The sequence below is a fragment of the Oncorhynchus keta genome, unplaced genomic scaffold (assembly GCF_023373465.1).
Source record: "Oncorhynchus keta strain PuntledgeMale-10-30-2019 unplaced genomic scaffold, Oket_V2 Un_contig_3166_pilon_pilon, whole genome shotgun sequence".
NCBI classification, from domain to species: Eukaryota; Metazoa; Chordata; class Actinopteri; order Salmoniformes; family Salmonidae; genus Oncorhynchus; species Oncorhynchus keta.
In genome coordinates this window covers 88,023-99,363 of record NW_026287111.1, presented here as the reverse complement: position 1 = coordinate 99,363, position 11,341 = coordinate 88,023, and positions in this window count along the sequence as shown.

Sequence of the window (11,341 nt, the reverse complement as noted above, 5' to 3'; positions counted from 1 at the left end):
ATTTCATTTTATTGTGTCAATATATTTATTGTGTCAATATAATTATTGTGTCAACGTATTTATTGTGTCAATATATTTATTGTGTCAATATATTTATTGTGTCAATATATTTATTGTGTCAATATATTTATTGTGTCAATATATTTATTGTGTCAATATATTTATTGTGTCAATATATTTATTGTGTCAATATATTTATTGTGTCAATATAATTATTGTGTCAATATAATTATTGTGTCAATATAATTATTGTGTCAACGTATTTATTGTGTCAATATGTTTATTGTGTAAATTTCATTTTATTGTGTCAATATATTTATTGTGTCAATATATTTATTGTGTCAATATAATTATTGTGTCTATATAGTTATTGTGTCAATATATTTATTGTGTCTATATAGTTATTGTGTCAATATAATTATTGTGTCAATATAATTATTGTGTCAATATAATTATTGTGTCTATATAGTTATTGTGTCAATATAATTATTGTGTCAATATAATTATTGTGTCAATATAATTATTGTGTCTATATAATTATTGTGTCAATATAATTATTGTGTCAATATATTTATTGTGTCAATATATTTATTGTGTCAATATAATTATTGTGTCAACGTATTTATTGTGTCAATATGTTTATTGTGTAAATTTCATTTTATTGTCAATATATTTATTGTGTCAATATAATTATTGTGTCAATGTATTTATTGTGTCAATATATTTATTGTGTCAATATATTTATTGTGTCAATATGTTTATTGTGTCAATATATTTATTGTGTCAATATATTTATTGTGTCAATATGTTTATTGTGTAAATTTCATTTTATTGTGTCAATATATTTATTGTGTCAATATATTTATTGTGTCAATTGTGTCCTCATGCCTTTTGCACATTGTATATAGACTGCCCATTTTTTTCTACTGTGTTATTGACTTGCTAATTGTTTACTCCATGTGTAACTCTGTGTTGTCTGTTCACACTGCTATATTTATCTTGGCCAGGTCGCAGTTGCAAATGAGAACTTGTTCTCAACTAGCCTACCTGGTTAAATAAAGGTGAAATAAAATAAAATAAAAAATATATTTATTGTGTCAATATAATTATTGTGTCAACGTATTTATTGTGTCAATATATTTATTGTGTCAATATATTTATTGTGTCAATATAATTATTGTGTCAACGTATTTATTGTGTCAATATGTTTATTGTGTAAATTTCATTTTATTGTGTCAATATTCAAAAATCAAAGCAATCGATTTAACCAGGCTATTTCTTAGTCCTTCATGTAACCAGGCTATTTCTTAGTCCTTCGTGTAACCAGGCTATTTCTTAGTCCTTCATGTAACCAGGCTATTTCTTAGTCCTTCATGTAACCAGGCTATTTCTTAGTCCTTCATGTAACCAGGCTATTTCTTAGTCCTTCATTTAACCAGGCTATTTCTTAGTGTAAGATCTTGGATAACACTCCAAATGCTGTACACATTTATTTGCAAGACTCCCTAACCACATGTTTTGGTGGTTGTTCCTGCCAAGACGGGACATCCTTCAACCGTTGCCAAGACGGGACATCCTTCAACCGTTGTCAAGACAGGACATCCTTCAACCGTTGCCAAGACGGGACATCCTTCAACCGTTGCCAAGACGGGACATCCTTCAACCGTTGTCAAGACGGGACATCCTTCAACCGTTGCCAAGACGGGACATCCTTCAACCGTTGCCAAGACGGGACATCCTTCAACCGTTGCCAAGACGGGACATCCTTCAACCGTTGCCAAGAGGGGACATCCTTCAACCGTTGCCAAGAGGGGACATCCTTCAACCGTTGCCAAGAGGGGACATCCTTCAACCGTTGCCAAGAGGGGACATCCTTCAACCGTTGCCAAGAGGGGACATCCTTCAACCGTTGCCAAGACGGGACATCCTTCAACCGTTGCCAAGAGGGGACATCCTTCAACCGTTGCCAAGAGGGGACATCCTTCAACCGTTGCCAAGAGGGGACATCCTTCAACCGTTGCCAAAGCCAGAACATGACCAGAATACTATGTGACAAGCTGAGACTTTTTACCACACTGACCGAAACCACACATTTTTTTTTTAACCTTTATTTAACTAGGCAAGTCAGTTAAGAACAAATTCTTATTTTCAATGACGATGAGGAACAGTGGGTTGTTCAGGGGCAGAACGACCTTGTCAGCTCAGGGGTTTGAACTTGCAACCTTCCGGTTACTAGTCCAATGCTCCGAAAGGTTGCAAGTTCAAATCCCCGAGCTGACGAGGTACAAAATCTGTCGTTCTGCCCCTGAACAGGCAGTTAACCCACTGTTCCTAGACCAGTTAACCCACTGTTCCTAGACCAGTTAACCCACTGTTCCTAGACCAGTTAACCCTAGGCCGTCATTGAAAATAAGAATTTGTTATTAACTGACTTGCCTAGTTAAATAAAGGTTAAATAAAAAAACACTAGGCTACGCTGCCGCCTCTACACTCTAACCACTAGGCTACGCTGCCGCCTCTACACTCTAACCACTAGGCTACGCTGCCGCCTCTACACTCTAACCACTAGGCTACGCTGCTGCCTCTACACTCTAACCACTAGGCTACGCTGCCGCCTCTAAACTCTAACCACTAGGCTACGCTGCCGCCTCTACACTCTAACGGTTAGAGTGTAGAGGCGGCAGCGTAGCCTAGTGGTTAGAGTTTTTGAAAGAGTGCATGGTAGAGACAGCAGGTCTCTTGTGTCCGGAGAGCAAAGCCAAGTTTGAAAAAATCAGTTTAGCACGCAGGACAGTGACTCGCCGCGTGGAACTGATTGACGAAGATATAGTCAGCGAGTTAAACAAAAGGCGGAGTCCTTTAAGTTATATTCACTAGCACTGGATGAAAGTAACGACATAAAAGACACTGCTCAGCTCCTAATTAAAAAAAAAAAAAAGGGAGACCAACAACACTGTTCCCACTGAAATGGTGAGTTTTTCTGCTGTGTTATGAAAAAATGCATATGGAAAGTTTGGAAGTGTCTTTTAATTAAGAGCAATGCGCATTTACGCACAGCAGCGGTACAGTAGCTTAATTAACACGCCGCACATCGCTCTTAATTTAAATTTAAATTTTCAGCTGCAGGTAGGATATTTAATACAGCCTATGTCTGTGTGCTTGGCAACGATACACGTGTACTGTTTGCGCGTGAGAGTATTTTGTTGTGTAATAATATGTTTTGAATGTTGAAAGTGATTCCATTTTTCAATAAATGTTGATTTCTTTAACTTTGCACCTTAGATTGAAACTTATTAAAAACAGACGCAATCTTGATAAATCACAGTGCGTATGTTATTTGAATCTATTTACATTTCCTCCTCCCAGTATCTGCGAAATAGTATGTAAATGCCATATCTTGCATATTCCTTGAGACAAATTTATTAACTGATAAGGGCTATTTTTCACATTTGAAAGACAGTTAATAAATTGGGTTGTAGTGTTCTTACTGTGCTATGAGGTTTGCACATCTACATTTAATGCTTTAGTATATCCGGCCCAAACACTCCCTCCAAATGCTCCTGGCCCGGCCCCTCTGTCAAATTTTAGAACCCATTGTGGCCCGCGAGTCAAAAAGTTTGCCCACCTCTGCTCTGGTCCTTCTGTAGCTCAGTTGGTAGAGCATGGCGCTTGTAACGCCAGGGTAGTGGGTTCGATCCCCGGGACCACCCATACGTAGAATGTATGCACACATGACTGTAAGTCGCTTTGGATAAAAGCGTCTGCTAAATGGCATATATATATATATATAACCACTAGGCTACGCTGCTGCCTCTACACTCTAACCACTAGGCTACCCTGCCGCCTCTACACTCTAACCACTAGGCTACGCTGCTGCCGCTACACTCTAACCACTACTAACCACTAGGCTACGCTGCTGCCTCTACACTCTAACCATTAGTCTACGCTGCTGCCTCTACACTCTAACCATTAGTCTACGCTGCTGCCTCTACACTCTAACCATTAGTCTACGCTGCTGCCTCTACACTCTAACCATTAGTCTACGCTGCTGCCTCTACACTCTAACCATTAGTCTAAGCTGCTGCCTCTACACTCTAACCACTAGGCTACGCTGCTGCCTCTACACTCTAACCATTAGTCTACGCTGCTGCCTCTACACTCTAACCATTAGTCTACGCTGCTGCCTCTACACTCTAACCATTAGTCTAAGCTGCTGCCTCTACACTCTAACCACTAGGCTACGCTGCTGCCTCTACACTCTAACCATTAGTCTACGCTGCTGCCTCTACACTCTAACCACTAGGCTACGCTGCTGCCTCTACACTCTAACCATTAGTCTACGCTGCTGCCTCTACACTCTAACCATTAGTCTACGCTGCTGCCTCTACACTCTAACCACTAGGCTACGCTGCTGCCTCTACACTCTAACCATTAGTCTACGCTGCTGCCTCTACACTCTAACCACTAGGCTACGCTGCTGCCTCTACACTCTAACCATTAGTCTACGCTGCTGCCTCTACACTCTAACCACTACTAACCACTAGGCTACGCTGCTGCCTCTACACTCTAACCATTAGTCGACGCTGCCGCCTCTACACTCTAACCACTATGCTACGCTGCCTCCTCTACACTCTAACCATTAGTCTACGCTGCCACCCCTACACTCTAACCACTAGGCTACGCTGCCACCCCTACACTCTAACCACTAGGCTACGCTGCCACCCCTCCACTCTAACCACTAGGCTACCCTGCCGCCTCTACACTCTAACCACTAGGCTACCCTGCCACCTCTACACTCTAACCACTAGGCTACCCTGCCGCCTCTACACTCTAACCACTAGGCTACGCTGCCGCCTCTACACTCTAACCACTAGGCTACGCTGCTGCCTCTACACTCTAACCACTAGGCTACGCTGCCGCCCCTCCACTCTAACCACTAGGCTACCCTGCCACCCCTCCACTCTAACCACTAGGCTACGCTGCCGCCCCTCCACTCTAACCACTAGGCTACACTGCCGCCCCTGCTACAGAGCAGTCAATCTGCCGAGATTCCAACAGTCTATGGGCTCACCCAGAAGCAGTATGTAGGCAACGAATGAACACCAGACCTGGCCTGGGATGCGTCCCCATCCTAAATGGCACTCTGTTCCCTACACAGTGCACTACTTTTGACCAGGGCCCCCTGTAAAGGGAATAGGGTGCCATTTGAGACTCAGACCCGACCTGGAGTCAGATCTGAGAGGAAGCAGGAGTGAACGCTTTATTGCCATAACAGACACTGGTAGGCATCTCATTGGGCTCTGTAATCAGTGACTCAATCGCTAATTAAGATGATGAGAGGAGACATGACAGGCCAACACAGAGAGAGAGAGAGAGAGGTGAGGGACAGAGAGAGAGAGAGGGGGGAGAGAGAGAGAGAGAGAGACAGAGAGAGAGAGAGAGACAGAGAGAGAGAGAGACAGAGAGCGAGAGAGAGAGAGGGGGGAGGGACAGAGAGAAGGGTGGGGAAGGGAGAGAGAGGGGGAGAGAGAAAGAGGAGGGATAGAGAGAAAATGAGTGAGAGAGAGAGTGAGAGAGAGAATGAGCGAGAGAGAGACTGAGTGAGAGAGAATGAGTGAGAGAGAGAGAATGAGAGAGAGAGAATGAGTGAGAGAGAGACTGAGTGAGAGAGAGAGAATGAGTGAGAGAGAGAGAATGAGTGAGAGAGAGAATGAGTGAGAGAGAGAGAATGAGTGAGAGAGAGAATGAGTGAGAGAGAGAGAATGAGTGAGAGAGAGAATGAGTGAGAGAGAGAATGAGTGAGAGAGAGAGAATGAGTGAGAGAGAGAGAATGAGTGAGAGAGAGAATGAATGAGTGAGAGAGAGAGAATGAGTGAGAGAGAGAGAGAATGAGTGAGAGAGAGAGAATGAGTGAGAGAGAGAGAGAATGAGTGAGAGAGAGAGAATGAGTGAGAGAGAATGAGTGAGAGAGAGAGAATGAGTGAGAGAGAGAGAATGAGTGAGAGAGAGAATGAGTGAGAGAGAGAGAATGAGTGAGAGAGAGAATGAGTGAGAGAGAGAGTGAGTGAGAGAGAATGAGTGAGAGAGAGAATGAGCGAGAGAGAGAATGAGAGAGAGAGAGAGAGAGAATGAGTGAGAGAGAGAGAGAGATTTGTACTTTAACCATTTGCACATCGCTACAACACTGTATATATACATAATATGACATTTGTAATGTCTCTATTCTTTTGGAACTTCTGTGAGTGTAATGTTTACTGTTCATTTTTATTGTTTATTTCACTTTTGTATATTATCTACTGCACTTGCTTTGGCAATGTTAACATATGTTCCCATGCCAATAAAGCCCCGTGAATTGAATTGGTGTTTATACTTGCATACTATTGTTTGTACAGATGAACGTGGAACCTTCAGGCGTTTGGAAATTGCTCCAAAGGATGAACCAGACTTGTGGAGGTCTACAATTATTTTTCTGAGGTCAGCTGATTTCTTTTGATTTTCCAATGATGTCAAACAAAGAGGTACTGAGTTTGAAGGTAGGCCTTGAAATACATCCACAGGTACACCTCCAATTGACTCAAATTATGTTATTTAGCCTATCAGAAGCTTCTAAAGCCATGACATAATTTTCTGGAATTTTCCAAGCTGTTTATAGACACAGTCAACTTGGTGTATTTAAACTTCCACTGGAATTGGGGGAGGCTAGTGACAGTGACTATAGTTCAGGGTACTGGGGGAGACTAGTAACAGTGACTATAGTTCAGGGTACTGGGGGGAGGCTAGTGACAGTGACTATAGTTCAGGGTACTGGGGGGAGACTAGTAACATTGACTATAGTTCAGGGTACTGGGGGAGACTAGTAACAGTGACTATAGTTCAGGGTACTGGGGGGAGGCTAGTGACAGTGACTATAGTTCAGGGTACTGGGGGGAGGCTAGTAACAGTGACTATAGTTCAGGGTACTGGGGGAGACTAGTAACAGTGACTATAGTTCAGGGTACTGGGGGGAGGCTAGTGACAGTGACTATAGTTCAGGGTACTGGGGGGAGACTAGTAACATTGACTATAGTTCAGGGTACTGGGGGAGACTAGTAACAGTGACTATAGTTCAGGGTACTGGGGGAGGCTAGTGACAGTGACTATAGTTCAGGGTACTGGGGGAGGCTAGTAACAGTGACTATAGTTCAGGGTACTGGGGAGAGGCTAGTGACAGTGACTATAGTTCAGGGTACTGGGGAGACTAGTAACAGTGACTATAGTTCAGGGTACTGGGGGAGGCTAGTGACAGTGACTATAGTTCAGGGTACTGGGGGAGGCTAGTGACAGTGACTATAGTTCAGGGTACTGGGGAGACTAGTAACAGTGACTATAGTTCAGGGTACTGGGGAGACTAGTAACAGTGACTATAGTTCAGGGTACTGGGGGAGGCTAGTAACAGTGACTATAGTTCAGGGTACTGGGGGAGGCTAGTAACAGTGACTATAGTTCAGGGTACTGGGGGAGGCTAGTAACAGTGACTATAGTTCAGGGTACTGGGGGGAGGCTAGTGACAGTGACTATAGTTCAGGGCAGGGTACTGGGGGGAGGCTAGTGACAGTGACTATAGTTCAGGGTACTGGGGGGAGGCTAGTGACAGTGACTATAGTTCAGGGTACTGGGGGGAGGCTAGTAACAGTGACTATAGTTCAGGGTACTGGGGGGAGGCTAGTATCAGTGACTATAGTTCAGGGTACTGGGGGGAGGCTAGTGACAGTGACTATAGTTCAGGGCAGGGTACTGGGGGGAGGCTAGTAACAGTGACTATAGTTTAGGGTACTGGGTGGAGGCTAGTGACAGTGACTATAGTTCAGGGCAGGGTACTGGGGGGAGGCTAGTGACAGTGACTATAGTTCAGGGTACTGGGGGGAGGCTAGTAACAGTGACTATAGTTCAGGGTACTGGGGGAGGCTAGTGACAGTGACTATAGTTCAGGGTACTGGGGGGAGGCTAGTAACAGTGACTATAGTTCAGGGCAGGGTACTGGGGGGAGGCTAGTGACAGTGACAATAGTTCAGTGTACTGGGGGGAGGCTAGTAACAGTGACTATAGTTCAGGGCAGGGTACTGGGGGGAGGCTAGTGACAGTGACTATAGTTCAGGGTACTGGGGGAGGCTAGTAACAGTGACTATAGTTCAGGGTACTGGGTGGAGGCTAGTAACAGTGACTATAGTTCAGGGTACTGGGGGAGGCTAGTAACAGTGACTATAGTTCAGGGTACTGGGTGGAGGCTAGTAACAGTGACTATAGTTCAGGGTACTGGGTGGAGGCTAGTGACAGTGACTATAGTTCAGGGTACTGGGGGAGGCTAGTAACAGTGACTATAGTTCAGTGTACTGGGGGGAGGCTAGTAACAGTGACTATAGTTCAGGGTACTGGGGGAGGCTAGTAACAGTGACTATAGTTCAGGGTACTGGGGAGGCTAGTAACAGTGACTATAGTTCAGGGTACTGGGGGGAGGCTAGTAACAGTGACGATAGTTCAGGGCAGGGTACTGGGGGGAGGCTAGTAACAGTGACTATAGTTCAGGGCAGGGTACTGGGGAGGCTAGTAACAGTGACTATAGTTCAGGGTACTGGGGTGAGACTAGTAACAGTGACTATAGTTCAGGGTACTGGGGGGAGGCTAGTAACAGTGACTATAGTTCAGGGTACTGGGTGGAGGCTAGTAACAGTGACTATAGTTCAGGGTACTGGGGGGAGGCTAGTAACAGTGACTATAGTTCAGGGTACTGGGTGGAGGCTAGTAACAGTGACTATAGTTCAGGGTACTGGGTGGAGGCTAGTGACAGTGACTATAGTTCAGGGTACTGGGGGGAGGCTAGTAACAGTGACTATAGTTCAGTGTACTGGGGGGAGGCTAGTAACAGTGACTATAGTTCAGGGTACTGGGGGGAGGCTAGTAACAGTGACTATAGTTCAGGGTACTGGGGGAGGCTAGTAACAGTGACTATAGTTCAGGGTACTGGGGGGAGGCTAGTAACAGTGACTATAGTTCAGGGTACTGGGGGAGGCTAGTAACAGTGACTATAGTTCAGGGTACTGGGGGGAGGCTAGTAACAGTGACGATAGTTCAGGGCAGGGTACTGGGGGGAGGCTAGTAACAGTGACTATAGTTCAGGGCAGGGTACTGGGGGAGGCTAGTAACAGTGACTATAGTTCAGGGTACTGGGGGAGACTAGTAACAGTGACTATAGTTCAGGGTACTGGGGGAGGCTAGTAGCAGTGACTATAGTTCAGGGTACTGGGTGGAGGCTAGTAACAGTGACTATAGTTCAGGGTACTGGGGGGAGGCTAGTAACAGTGACTATAGTTCAGGGTACTGGGGGGAGGCTAGTAACAGTGACTATAGTTCAGGGTACTGGGTGGAGGCTAGTGACAGTGACTATAGTTCAGGGTACTGGGGGGAGGCTAGTAACAGTGACTATAGTTCAGGGTACTGGGGGGAGGCTAGTAACAGTGACTATAGTTCAGGGTACTGGGTGGAGGCTAGTAACAGTGACTATAGTTCAGGGTACTGGGGAGGCTAGTAACAGTGACTATAGTTCAGGGTACTGGGGGGAGGCTAGTAACAGTGACGATAGTTCAGGGCAGGGTACTGGGGGGAGGCTAGTAACAGTGACTATAGTTCAGGGCAGGGTACTGGGGGAGGCTAGTAACAGTGACTATAGTTCAGGGTACTGGGGGGAGGCTAGTGACAGTGACTATAGTTCAGGGCAGGGTACTGGGGGGAGGCTAGTATCAGTGACTATAGTTCAGGGTACTGGGGGAGGCTAGTAACATGACTATAGTTCAGGGTACTGGGGAGGCTAGTAACAGTGACTATAGTTCAGGGTACTGGGGGAGGCTAGTGACAGTGACTATAGTTCAGGGCACGGTACAGGGGGGAGGCTAGTGACAGTGACTATAGTTCAGGGCAGGGTACTGGGGGAGGCTAGTATCAGTGACTATAGTTCAGGGTACTGGGGGAGGCTAGTAACAGTGACTATAGTTCAGGGTACTGGGGGGAGGCTAGTGACAGTGACTATAGTTCAGGGCAGGGGACTGGGGGGAGGCTAGTGACAGTGACTATAGTTCAGGGTACTGGGGGGAGGCTAGTGACAGTGACTATAGTTCAGGGTACTGGAGGCTAGTATCAGTGACTATAGTTCAGGGCAGGGTACTGGGGAGGCTAGTATCAGTGACTATAGTTCAGGGTACTGGGGGAGGCTAGTGACAGTGACTATAGTTCAGGGCAGGGTACTGGGGGAGGCTAGTGACAGTGACTATAGTTTAGGGTACTGGGTGGAGGCTAGTGACAGTGACTATAGTTCAGGGCAGGGTACTGGGGGAGGCTAGTGACAGTGACTATAGTTTAGGGTACTGGGTGGAGGCTAGTAACAGTGACTATAGTTCAGGGTACTGGGGGAGGCTAGTGACAGTGACTATAGTTCAGGGTACTGGGAGGAGACTAGTAACAGTGACTATAGTTCAGGGTACTGGGGAGACTAGTAACAGTGACTATAGTTCAGGGTACTGGGGGAGGCTAGTAACAGTGACTATAGTTCAGGGTACTGGGGAGACTAGTAACAGTGACTATAGTTCAGGGTACTGGGGGAGACTAGTAACAGTGACTATAGTTCAGGGTACTGGGGGAGACTAGTAACAGTGACTGTAGTTCAGGGCAGGGTACTGGGCGGAGGCTAGTGACAGTGACTATAGTTCAGGGTACTGGGGGAGGCTAGTAACAGTGACTATAGTTCAGGGTACTGGGGGAGACTAGTAACAGTGACTATAGTTCAGGGTACTGGGGGAGACTAGTAACAGTGACTATAGTTCAGGGTACTGGGGGAGACTAGTAACAGTGACTATAGTTCAGGGCAGGGTACTGGGGGAGGCTAGTAACAGTGACTATAGTTCAGGGTACTGGGTGGAGGCTAGTAACAGTGACTATAGTTCAGGGTACTGGGGGGAGGCTAGTAACAGTGACTATAGTTCAGGGTACTGGGGGGAGGCTAGTAACAGTGACTATAGTTCAGGGCAGGGTACTGGGTGGAGGCTAGTAACAGTGACTATAGTTCAGGGTACTGGGGGAGGCTAGTGACAGTGACTATAGTTCAGGGTACTGGGGGGAGGCTAGTAACAGTGACTATAGTTCAGGGCAGGTTACTGAGGGGAGACTAGTAACAGTGACTATAGTTCAGGGTACTGGGGGGAGGCTAGTAACAGTGACTATAGTTCAGGGTACTGGGGGGAGGCTAGTGACAGTGACTATAGTTCAGGGCACGGTACTGGGGGAGGCTAGTGACAGTGACTATAGTTCAGGGCAG